The sequence below is a fragment of the Eubalaena glacialis genome, chromosome 6 (genome assembly GCF_028564815.1).
Source record: "Eubalaena glacialis isolate mEubGla1 chromosome 6, mEubGla1.1.hap2.+ XY, whole genome shotgun sequence".
Taxonomy (NCBI): domain Eukaryota; kingdom Metazoa; phylum Chordata; class Mammalia; order Artiodactyla; family Balaenidae; genus Eubalaena; species Eubalaena glacialis.
Window position 1 is genome coordinate 151,932,607 of NC_083721.1, and position 12,710 is coordinate 151,945,316.

The window sequence follows — 12,710 nt, forward strand, 5'->3', positions numbered from 1 at the left end:
GCACTTTGATTGAAAAATGATTGTTTTCTGACTATAAAAATAATGCAACTTTATTATGGAAACTGTGGAAAATAGAGAACAACATACATATACAAAGTAAAAATCTCCTGTAACCCTACTACCCAGAAAGAGCCACTGTTAATATTTTGGTGTATATCTGATGAATATTTAGAAATTATCTATATACCTATAATTTGTAGATAATATATGTTATATATGTAATGTTTCTGTATCTAATATTGTATAGATAAGTATAGGCAACCTCATAATTTGCCTTTTTCACTTAATTATTCAGAACATTACTATTCTGTTCTAGCATACATTTTAGTGGTTGCAAAGAATTTTAACCTGTGGATGAATCAACATTCTTTAAGCAGTTGCTATCATTGGAAATTTAGTCGTTTTCAGTTTTTATAGATACTTGTGTATAAACATATTGCCATTTAATCTTTAAGGTCTAGTTTTTGTCTTAGAATACATTCCTAGAAGTGCAAGTGTTGGGTCAAAGGTAGTCAGATGTTTGAATTTTTGATACGATTGACTAATTATGTTATAGAAAATGTGTAACATTCTAAACACTCATTTGCAATATTTAAGAAAGCACACTTCACAATAACATACACAACCCTGGATATTGTCATTAAAAAGAGAGAAATAGAAAAGCTGCAATTGGATAGACAAATAGCAGGGCTACTAGTAAAGACTGACATTTTTTCATAAGTTTATTTGTCCAACGCACTTCTCTTCTCGTTTGCCCTTTTTCTTTTTTTCATTATGGTTTATTACAAAATATTGAATATAGTTCCCTGTGCTATACAGTAGGACCTTGTTGTTTATCTGTTTTATATATCGTAGTTTGTATCTACTATATATAAAATCTCAACCTCCTAATTTATCCCTTCCCCAACTTTTCCCCTTTGTAACCATAAGTTTGTTTTCTATGCCTGTGAGTCTCTTTCTGTTTTGTAAATAAGTTCATTTGTATCATACTTTAGATTCCACATATAAGTGCTATCATATGGTATTTGTCTTTCTCTGTCTGACTTACTTCACTTGGTATGGTAATCTCTAGGTCCATCCATGTTGCTGCAAATGGCATTATTTCATTCTTTTCGATGGTTGAGTAGTATTCCATTGTATATGTTACCAAAAGTGGAGTCCAGCAGCTCACCACTCAAAAGCCAATGAAGAGCCAAGGTTGGTGGAAAGGAAAGTTTGCTTCATTCTGGAGGCCAGCAACTGGGGAGGAGGGCAGACTCCTGTGCAAAGGCCAACTCCCCCCACTGACAATCAGGGGGCAAGAGCTTTTATAGACGGAGGGAGGGGGCTACATGCAGAAACAGCGCAGGTAGCTCTGACGGTCACCTTGAAATTGGTCATGGGGTGGTCTGATCAGTGTCATCTTGATTGTTTTAAGTACAGTGAGTCTTCAGTTCCAGGGTCAGTTTGTTCCCATTTCCTTGAGGCCAGCTCTCAGAATTGTGGTTTATGTCATGGCTACAGCCTGGTCATCATGTAGTTAACTTCTTCCACCTGATGGGGGTTTCAGTATCTACAAGACAGCTCACAGGAGAGGGCTCAGAATATTATCTATAGCCCTTGAGGAGGAACTAAAGGTCCTTGACTTTGCTTAATGACTAAACTATTATTATTTGGTCTCCTCTGACTGTTTTCCTTTGTTTCTGCATTTTCTCACTTCTTTGATTAAAGTTATTCCTTGGCTAAAGTTTTTCCACAGACAAAAGAAAGGCTGAGGACATGGAGGGGAAGAACCATGGGATCCTGCTATGTTTCATATATATGTACCACATCTTCTTTATCCATTCTCTGTCCAGAGGCATTTTGGTTGTGCCCTTTTCCTGTTGAGGCTTTTACTCTTCTTATTGTATGAGGTACTAAGAATAGTAGCTGTTGGGACTTCCCTTGTGGTCCAGTGGTTAAGACTCCATGCTTCCAATGCAGGGGCACAGGTTTGATCCCTGGTCGGGGAACTAAGATCCCACAAGCTGCACAGTGTGGCCAAAAAAAAAAAAAATTAGTAATTGTCATATATTTTACAAGTGTGATTTCCAGTTTAACCTTATTTTTGGTATTATTTACCTACAAGTCACTTTTAATTTTTCTGTAATATTATGTATCAATTTTTTTCTTCAACAATTTCTTCTTTGTTTTGGGGTTTGAAGGTTTTCATTTTACCTGAGACCAAAATTTTCTTGTTGAAAATTTTAGGCCCTAGCCAGTAAACAGGGCAGCATTTTTTGGGTACAAATGTAGGTGGGTAGAGAAACTTGTTTACCTTTTTTTGGTATCATACTCTGGTTCCAAATGGGTTATTGTTTCATCTTCAGTCTTTTAAGTAATATTTTTAAAAAAATTCTGTCTTTCTTTCTTTCTTTCTTTCTTCCTTCCTTCCTTCCTTCCTTCCTTCCTTTCTTTCTTTCTGCCTGGTCTTAGTTGTGGCACAGGGGATCTTTGCTGCCACGTGCAGGATCTTCATTGCAGCATGCGGACTCTTAGTTGCAGCATGCAGGATCTAGTTCCCTGACCAGGGATCGACCCCGGGCCCCCTGAATTGGGAGCACAGAGTTTTAACTACTGGACCACCAGGGAAGTCCCTTTTATGTAGTATTAAAAAATTTTATTACCCCTGTTTTTTCATTAAGCTGTTTTAATGCTCCCTGATGTTGATAACATTTGCCTCCTGAGGTACTCGTGATGGATCAAGTGTGTTTTTCCTTCTTCCTTTCCTACCTTCCTTCTCTTTCCATTGCTTCTCTTCCTCCCCTCCTTCCCTCTCACATTTCCCCCTCCTCCTCTCTCTCTTTATTTCTGTTGCATTAGTAAATGAGTAAGTAATACTTGAGACTTAGAAATTATTCAATAAATAATAATTCCCATAATTTTTTAGGTCATAGGAATATCTCAGGTCTTTATCTAGTGGAATCTCTGTTCAGTGCATCCAAGATTATGTTCCTTTGATTTCTTAGAATCAATGGATTTAGATACTTTGGATTTACTTTGTCTGAGTTTATTACCTTCCCCTTATGTTGTTGAACACAAGTCCCTGTACCTGATGCACACTGAGGGCAAGCAAACTGAAACGTCAGAGTCTGGAGCAGAGAAAGGTTTATTGAAGGGCCAAGCAAGGAGAACAGGTGGCTCACGTTCAAAAGACCCAAACTTCCTGATGGTTTTTTTGGGGGGAAAATTTTTATAGGCAAAATTTGGGGTGAGGGCTACAGGGTTCATGATGTTCTTCTGATGTGTTTGCAGTGAGGTAGCAGGAATCTCGTGCTCAGCCTGAAGTTACCATCCTCCACCTGGGTGGGGGCCTTAGTTCCTGTAGAAGAGCTCAAAGACATTGTTATGTACATTCCTTGAGGAGGAACCAGGACCCTGCCCCATGGCTGCACTATTGTTTCCTTCTGCATTCCCTCACTTCCCTGATTAGTAACTGCTTGAATCTGCCTTTTTGAACTCAGGGAATGTCTAGGAGGTTGAAGCCTTTTCCTTGGAAACAGGAAAAGGGGGACAAGGAAAGATTTTGTACCCAGGAGGGCCCCATAAGATCCTGTTCAGTTTCACTTACACTCATTGAAGTCCATCTGTTGGCATTTTATCCCTATCACCTAGGCTTACTTATACTCCAGAGATCTGTGTTTATCTGCAAATGTGAGGTTTTGGGTTTGTTTTTTTTTTTTTTTGAGCATTCACTCTTTACATAATTTATTAAAATGTTAAATTCAGAAACTACCATGCAGACTGGAGAGATGTGTTTAGGTATTTATCCAGGGCAGCTATTGTTTTCTCTAAACTAAATAAATGGAGTAGTATCAGAGTCACTTCCTGGGGCATCTTCTCAACTCACCAAGGTCCTGGTGTAAGCAGATAGGGAAGGGGGTCCCCAGAGAAAGAGAACCAGGCGTGGCTTTCTTGACGTAAGAGAAGCCATTTTGGCCTAAGCCATTTTGTGATGCTTGCCCTTGAACAGGTCTCAGTAATTAATAATCTTAAGGGAACAAAAGGATGCAGGAACAGAGGAAAGGCAGTCAGACAACAGTGCATAAAAGCAGGGTCCTAGTTCCTCCTCAAGGGATATGCATAACAATATATCTTTGAGTCTTGGGACTTCCCTGGTGGTCCAGTGGGTAAGACTCCATGCTCCCAATGCAGGGGGCCTGGGATAGATCCCTGGTCGGGGAACTAGATCCCACATGCGTGCCACAACTAAGAGTTCACATGCTGCAACTAAGAAACCTGCATGCTGCAACTAAGAGTCCACATGCCGCAACTAAGAAGTCTGCATGCTGCATCTAAAAAGATCCCTCGTGCTGCAACTAAGACCTGGTGCAGCCTAAATAAATAAATGTATATATACATATATATATAAAAGTGAACATTCTTGTTAAAAAAAAGTATATATATATGTATCTTTGAGTCCTGCAGGAACTAAGGCCCCCACCCAGTTAAAGGATGGAGTGATGATGTTGACCCTCTTGACTTCAATCAACTAAACTCTATGCTAGATTCTCCTCTGCTCAAGCCCCTTCATGAAGATGCATGTTCCCATAGCTTAAAACTTCCCCAGTTTTGCTGTCTGGGGAGACACTGCTTTGGGAGAGATCCCCAGTATTCTCCTTACTTGCTGCAAGTAATAAATCCTTCCTTCTCCTGATCTTTGGTTTGGTTGTGTCTATTGGCTTGACACCCACCAAGAGGCGAACCCAGTTTTCTAGTAACGTTGGCACCATGTTTGCAATATAGGATCCCTGCCTGCTGGGCCATTGCTGATTGCAACAGAGTGGGTCAACCAGGCAATGTCTCCTGGAGCTAAAAACTGGGACCTAAAGGATTCTAGCTTCCTCTAGTCTGGCCTTTCAGACGGAGGGAGAGTAAACTCAAGGTGAAGTGGCCTTTATGCACAACTGTGTGGCTGGAGAAACAGTAAAATGGGAATGCTCGTGAGAGAGAGAGTAGGCCAGGCCCTGCAGAGAGCAGCCGTGGGAGCTATGAGGCCTTGGTCTGAGTCGCTTCCGGAGGCCAGATTGCATTTCTGCACTTGGGGTTCCTGAGTTATCTCTTTATCCCTGTCAACAAAAAATGAATCAGTCAATCTAAGAAAGAAATGGGAAATTTTATTCGAGCCAAACTTGAGGGTTATAACCCAGGAAGAGCATCTCAGAAAGCTCTGAGTACTCTTCTGCCTGTTAGAAGTCAAGGCACAATTATATAAGTTTTTTGAGACAGAGGGCTGTGCATCAAATGATGTATTATTGACAGCTTATATGATCCAGATCTAAGCGTCATCCTGGTGGGTCATGTGACTCCTTACAGGATCAAGAAGGAATGCTGTCTTTTCAGGAGTTGTCTTGTTGATGCTGGGAGAATGTTGCTTTTATGGTTGGTCAGGTATTTCTGCAGTGGGGGAGGTTTGGTTCACGCATAATGCAGATATACAATGCACAGTGCAGGGAGAGAGAGGGGAAGCCAAAGGGCAGAGAAGCATTTTTTATCTTGCCATAAGATATGAATTTTATTTCACATCATTATGATACATTCTCATTTTTCTTAATCTAGCTTTAATTAGCTTCCTTCACATGCAGGTAAAGAGACCTTTATCTTTTTGTCTTTTAGCTCAAATATGTACTATTTGGCTAGCCTTTATCTAAGTCTTCTGTTAGCTCTCCACATTTTGATTCCCAAATGGAATTTCTCTTTCTCCCATTTCCTACAAACTGCGCTCTCCATTTACAATGGTTTTCTAAAACCAAATAGAACCATTTGTACACAAAATAGAACACGTCCAACCTGGATTTGCCTCCCATGAATATTAATCTCAATGACGACATCCTATCTGTATAAAGCCGGACTGAACTATTTCTGTACCTATTTTACACAGACAGTGTAGGAGGGAAGACCACAGTCCTGGAGCTTGGTTACATTTCATTCCCTTCGAGCAGAGCCTTGTACTCTTCCTAATTGTAGAACTTGTATTTAGATACACTGTCTGATGCCTTTCATAATCCATGTTCTGGTCTTGAAACCGAGCAGGACCCTGTGGGGCTCCTGGGCATGGAAGCCTTTCTGTGTCCCCTGTTTCTTGTTTGTAGAAAATAGGCTTCAGCCTCTAAGACCTTCCCTGAGTTCCAAAGGGCAGATTAAAACAGTTGTTAATCAGGAAATGGAGGGGATGCAGAGACAAGGGAGGAGCAGCCAGGAAACAAGAGTGCAGCCTTGGGGCAGGGTCCTGGTTCCCCCTCAAGGGATACATATAATAATATCTTTGAGCTCTTTATAGAACTCAAACCGCCAACAAACGGAAGATGTTAACTACTTGATGAAGCATTCTTCATTCCAGAGAGAAAGTCACAGTTTGATAACCTCGAGAACCACAGAAACTCATCAGGAGACCACCAGAGGCCAGATTAAAGGAGCACAGGCCCTGCACACACCCTGATCCTTATCAGCAACCCCGCCCTTGAACAATTGCTATAAAACTCCTCACCAAAACCTCCTGGGTTGGGACACACAGTTTTGAGGGCATGAGCCTCCTGTGTCCCCCTTTGCCTGGCAAAGCAATAAAGCTATTCTTTTCCACTTCACCCAAAACTCTGTCTCTGAAATTCTATTTGGCACCAGTGCACAGAGGCCGAGTTTTCAGCATCAGTCTCTGAGAATTGTCAGCCCATCTTGAAGCATCCTACGACTTTGCCCCTCTGATCACAGCTTGTTAGACCAATGGACTCTTGACTCAAGTTGGGGCACTTGGGTTTTCTCTCCCAGAGGTTGAAAATGGTAACCCAGGGATGTTAGTTAGTTAGTTGGAGCTCTGCAGCTGGGGTGGCCATGATCCCCCAGCATCTGGAAGCCAGGAATGCCTGTGTGCAGAGAAAGAATAGAAAAAAGACTGCACAGAGAGAATCTGAGATGAGCTTTGATGTATAATGAAGAATTCGTCTGATCTTTGTTCTAGGTTCCTTGCACAGAGCTTCTAAAACTCTTGGAATTTCCCAAGTGATAGAAATTATCTTTGTTATTCATGAGACCCTTGGATCACAGCTAAATTTATGCTAATGAGATGCCTCAAGTTCAGTCTCTAAATAGCTTCAGGGTGGGGGCTGGCCACCAGAAAGACCACCTATGTGATTGGACGGTTGAGACTTGGAGCCTGTCTGACCTCTAGGAAGAGGACAAGGGCTGGAGCTGGAGTTCAGGCACATGACTGATAATCTCATCAATACCACGACATAGTGAAACCCAGCAAACACTCGGGACACAGGGGCTCAGTGGCACTTCCTGGTAGATGCACAGTTTATGTACGAGAGGAGTGGTGTGTCCTGATTCCATGGGAAGAGGGCATGGAAGCTCTGTTTTCAGGACCCTCCCAGACCTTGGCCTTTGTGTCTCTTCCTTTGACTCATCTTGATCTGTATCCTTCACAGTAAGACTGTAATCATAAGTATAGTGCTTCCTGAGTTCTGTGAATCAGTCTAGCAAATTAGCACACCTGAAGGTGGTCTTGTGGAGGACCGAGGCCTTAACTTGTGGGGTCTGTGCTTATTCCAGATAGTTAGTGATGCTGAAAACTTGGCCTCTGTGCACCAGTGCCAAGATGAATCTCAGAGACAGAGTTTTGGGTGAAGCAGAAAAGAATAGCTTTATTGTTTTGCCAGGCAAAGGGGGACACTGCGGGCTAATGCTCTCAAAACTGTATGTCCCTTGAGGGGAACCAGCACCCTTCTGCCCCAAGGCTGCACTATTGTATCTTGGCTGTTCCTCCCTTGTCTCTGCATCCCCTCTCTTCCCTGATAAGCAACTGTTTGAACCTGCCCTTTGGAACTCAGTGAAGGCCATGGAGGCTAAAGCCTATTCCCTACAAGCAAGAAACCGGGGACACAGAAAGGTTTCCATTCCCAGAGCCCCGCAGGGTCCTGCTCGGTTACATTAGTGCCAGACTTAAATTGCAGTTTATCAGTTGGTGTCAGAATAAGCTCTAATACAGCCCCGAGAATCAAGGGTAACCTTGGTCGTGATGTTCCCTTTTTCAGCATCTTCTGAGGGTTGGCTCTTCTTCTTGCCCTGGGTTTCCATGTGAGCTGCTGGTATTTTTCTAATAGATTCCAAGTTTCATTTAAGCTGTTTGGGGCAGGCTCATATATCAGTAACCTCTTACAAAGAATTAAAATAGAAATTTGAAGGAATGGAACATGATGTATTAAACGGTCACTTTCTAATTCTTCTTAAAGTTCATATCAATATTAACATTTTCCTTCTGTCTGTATCTCTGAGAAATTAGTTTGTACAGCAAACCCCCCCAAATGGAGATTTTGAGGAAAGCAGGATTTTACTCCTCTCTGAAATGGCACAGTGTAATCTACCATGGCAATTAGAATTTATAGGTCTCTAATTTTTCTCCAATTGAGTATTTTAACTTTGAAATTTTCGTGGCTCCTTGCCGAAGTCCAAAGTGTTATAAACTTTTAGGATATAAACGCAGGAATGGAACAGAGGGAGAAGCGAGGTGTCTGGCTCAGGTTACATTACTTATTACTGTCAAAGTCTGGATTTGAATGATTTCATATGTACTGAGTCACTTTGCAGCGAAAAACCTGTTTACTAAGGATTTAATCATTATTTTTCCAGGGCTATAACTGAGTGTAAATGTTTCTGTTATACATTTTTCAAAGATGGCTGTGGCTGGGAGTAGATCCTGAATCTCACAGGGAAGAAGCTTCCCTGTGAGGCTGCCCGACCCACACCTGCTTTGGGGGCTTGGTGCTCAGGCAGACCTTCACCGACTTAAATAACTAAACCCTTCATGGGACTTGAATCCAGTTCTTTTCCATGTCTTTGCTTGTTTGGGTGAGCTTATTTCTTGGTGAATCTTTGCAAAAATTCTTTTTTTCTGAATGAAAGTGTCTATTTTGTTCTGTTTTCCATCTGTGGATACCCTGAAAGAGAGGAGACTGAATTATTTTTTAAGTGTCAGGCACTGAGGTATAATCTACATAGAATAAGATTCATCCTTTTACAGTAAAATGCACACTTTAACAAATTTTGACAAAACACAGTTTTGTAATCCCACAACAATCAAGTTATAGAATATTTCCGTCACCCCAAAAAGTTCCCTCATGCCCTTTGTAGTTAATACCCTCTTCCCACCCCTGTTTTCAGATAAACAAAAACAGAGTGTACTACCAACATTACAAGAGGAATGTCTGAAGACATAGTTCAGAAATTAAGAAATAGCTAAGATAACATTATTGCTTTTATTTTAAGTTTTCTTAATAATTTGAAACACACAGTTTATAAGCTCCTGTCTTTAGGATGTAAAATTTTCTTTTCTTTTTTAAATTTTGATTGGAGTATAGTTGATTTACAATGTTGTGTTAGTTTCTGCTTTACAGCAAAGCGAATCAGTTATACATATATCCACTCTTTTTAAAATTCTTTTCCCATATAGGTCATTACAGAGTAGTGAGTAGAGTTCCCAATGTGTAAAGTTTTCTAATATATTTTTTTCTTATTTGCTCTCTTTTATGGTTGTTCATTTCCTTATGTGATTTGCAATTTTTTTAATTGAAATATAGTTGTCGTACAATATTATGTTCGTTTCAGGCATGATACACAGTGATTTGACATTTGCATACATTATGAAATGATCACCACGATAAGTCTAGTAACCATCTGTCACCATACAAAGATATTACAGTCTTATTAACTATATCCCTTATGCTGTACGTTACAACCCCATTACTTATTATATAACTGGAGATTTGTACCTCAGTCCCCTTCACCTATTTCACCCCCACCACTGTAATTTTTTAAATTAATTTTTATTGGAGTATAGTTGCTTTATAATGTTGTGTTAGTTTCTACCGTACAGCAAAATGAATCAGCTATACATACACAGATATCCCCTCTTTTTTGGATTTCCTTCCCATTTAAGTCACCACAGTGCATTAAGTAGAGTTCCCTTTGCTATACAGTATGTTCTCATTAGTTGTCTATTTTATATGTAATTTTTTTTATTGTGAGCTTATCTTTAGTTTATATTGAGCTGCCAGTGTGTGAGTTGCAGTGAGTTGGAAACATCTCTTCAAAGTAATTTTGTTTGCTTCTGTCAATGCTTCAGGTGTTTTATCAGTTTCAGACCAGTGTTAATTTCTTTGCTCGAAATTCCTGCCCCATGAAGGAAGTATAAAATCATTCTTGTAACTCCAGATACTGATTACCTTTTGCTGTATAACAAGCTATCCCCAGACCTGTAGCTAAGACAACCATTTGTTACTATCTCCCACATATGACTGTCTCCTGACTCTACCCCTGCATGTAGAGCAAGCCTGAGTTGTCACATTTTTTTCAGGAGATTTTCTTTTTTTTCCCATCCAGAAGGTAAGTTTCCTTGACACTTTGCATTCCATGGGGACAGAGTCTCTCTAGTTTCTATTTTCTGGACTGGATGCCTGGGACTTGTTTCTGGTTTTCTGGATGCACCCTATTTCTTATTTATTTGTTTGTTTATTTATTTAAATTTATTTATTTTGGCTGTGCCATGCAGCTTGCAGTATCTTAGTTACCTGACCAGGAATCAAACCCGGGCCGCAGCAGTGAAAGCATGAAAGTGCCAAGTCCTAACCACTGGACCGCCAGGGAATTCCCTGGATGCATCCCACTTCTAGCATCACTCTGCCCCATCCTGAACTCCATTCAGGCCAGTCATCTCCTACAGCCTATATTTGAGTCCAATACTGAAGCTGCACAACTCAGATTGGGACTTGAACCCACTGTCTTTTAATTGAGATCACACACTTGGTCTCAGGACTTAATGAAGCTCAGGTTCTTGATGTCTCATCACAGAAAGAATTTGGTGAGAGACAAAGTGATAGGTAAGAAGTGGGTTTATTTAGAGGGAAACACTCCACAGACAGAGTGTGGGCCATCTCAGAAGTCAAGAGGCCCTGAAATGTGAGGTGGTTAGTTTTTATGGGCTGGGAAATTTCATAGGCTAATGAGTGGGAGGATTATTTCAACTATTTTGGAGAAGGAGCAGAGATTTCCAGGAATTGGGTCACCACCCACTTTTTGGCCATTTATGGTCGGCCTTGGAACTGTCATGGCACCTGTGGGTGTGTCATTGAATGCTGATGTATTACAATGAACGTGTGATTGGGCTCAAGGTCCACTGGAAGTCCAGTCTTCCAGAATCTTGGACCTAACTGCTTCTAACCAGCTTATGTCGTATCCACATGGCTGTGTCATTCTTAAAGGGTTGTGCCCTGCATCCTTCCCTCCTGTTTCTTTTTTTTTTTGTCTGTGAAATGAAGATGTTGAGATTCTTTCTAGCCCTTAACATTTATGATTCTGTGAGAGATGCATTTGCATTATTTTCTATTTTGAGTTATTTATAATGTTCCCTGTTACATTCTCAGGCAGCTGAACGGGTTTAGATTTAAATGGAGTTAGGTTAATTCTTTTATTTAATAAGTATTTTTTTAGTATCTGAGCATCTCCTTTGTGCCAGGAACTGTTGTAAGCACTGAGACTATAGCAGTAAACAAAAGAGACAAAAATTCTTGTCTTCCTAGCTTACATTCTAGGTGAATTAAATAAGGAATAAAAGGATAATGTGTTAGGTAATAATTGCTAAAGAGAAAATAAGAAGTATCAGAAACGCAGGGTTGCAGTTTTAGATACGGTGGTCAGAGAAGACCACCTAAGGTGACATTTGAGTCAAGAGGGAAGAGAGTGTGTTTATTTTATTTATTTATTTATTTTTTAAATTAAATTTAATTTATTTTTTCATACAGCAGGTTCTTATTAGTCATCCATTTTATACACATCAGTGTATACATGTCGATCCCCATCTCCCAATTCATCACACCACCACCACCACCCCCTGCTGCTTTCCCCCCTTGGTGTCCATACGTTTGTTCTCTACATCTGTGTCTCTATTTCTGCTCTGCAAACTGGTTCATCTGTACCATTTTCTAGGTTCCACATATATGCGTTAATATACGATATTTGATTTTCTCTTTCTGACTTACTTCACTCTGTATGACAGTCTCTAGATCCATCCACATCTCTACAAATGACCCAATGTTGTTCCTCTTTATGGCTGAGTAATATTCCATTGTATATATGTACCACATCTTCTTTATCCATTCGTCTGTTGATGGACATTTAGGTTGCTTCCATGACCTGGCTATTGTAAATAGTGCTGCAATGAACATTGGGGTGCATGTGTCTTTTTGAATTACGGTTTTCTCTGGGTATATGCCCAGTAGTGGGATTGCTGGGTCATATGGTAGTTCTATTTTTAGTTTTTTAAGGAACCTCCATACTGTTCTCCATAGTGGCTGTATGAATTTACATTCCCACCAACAGTGCAATAGAGTTCCCTTTTCTCCACACCCTCTCCAGCATTTGTTGTTTGTAGATTTTCTGATGATACCCATTCTAACCGGTGTGAGGTGATACCTCATTGTAGTTTTGATTTGCATTTCTCTAACAATTAGTGATGTTGAGCAGCTTTTCATGTGCCTCTTGGCCATCTGTATGTCTTCTTTGGAGAAATGTCTATTTAGGTCTTCTGCCCATTTTTGGATTGGGTTTTTTGTTTTTTTAATATTGAGCTGCATGAGCTGTTTATATATTTTGGAGATTAATCCTTTGTCCGTTGATTCGTTTGCAAATATTTTCTCCCATTC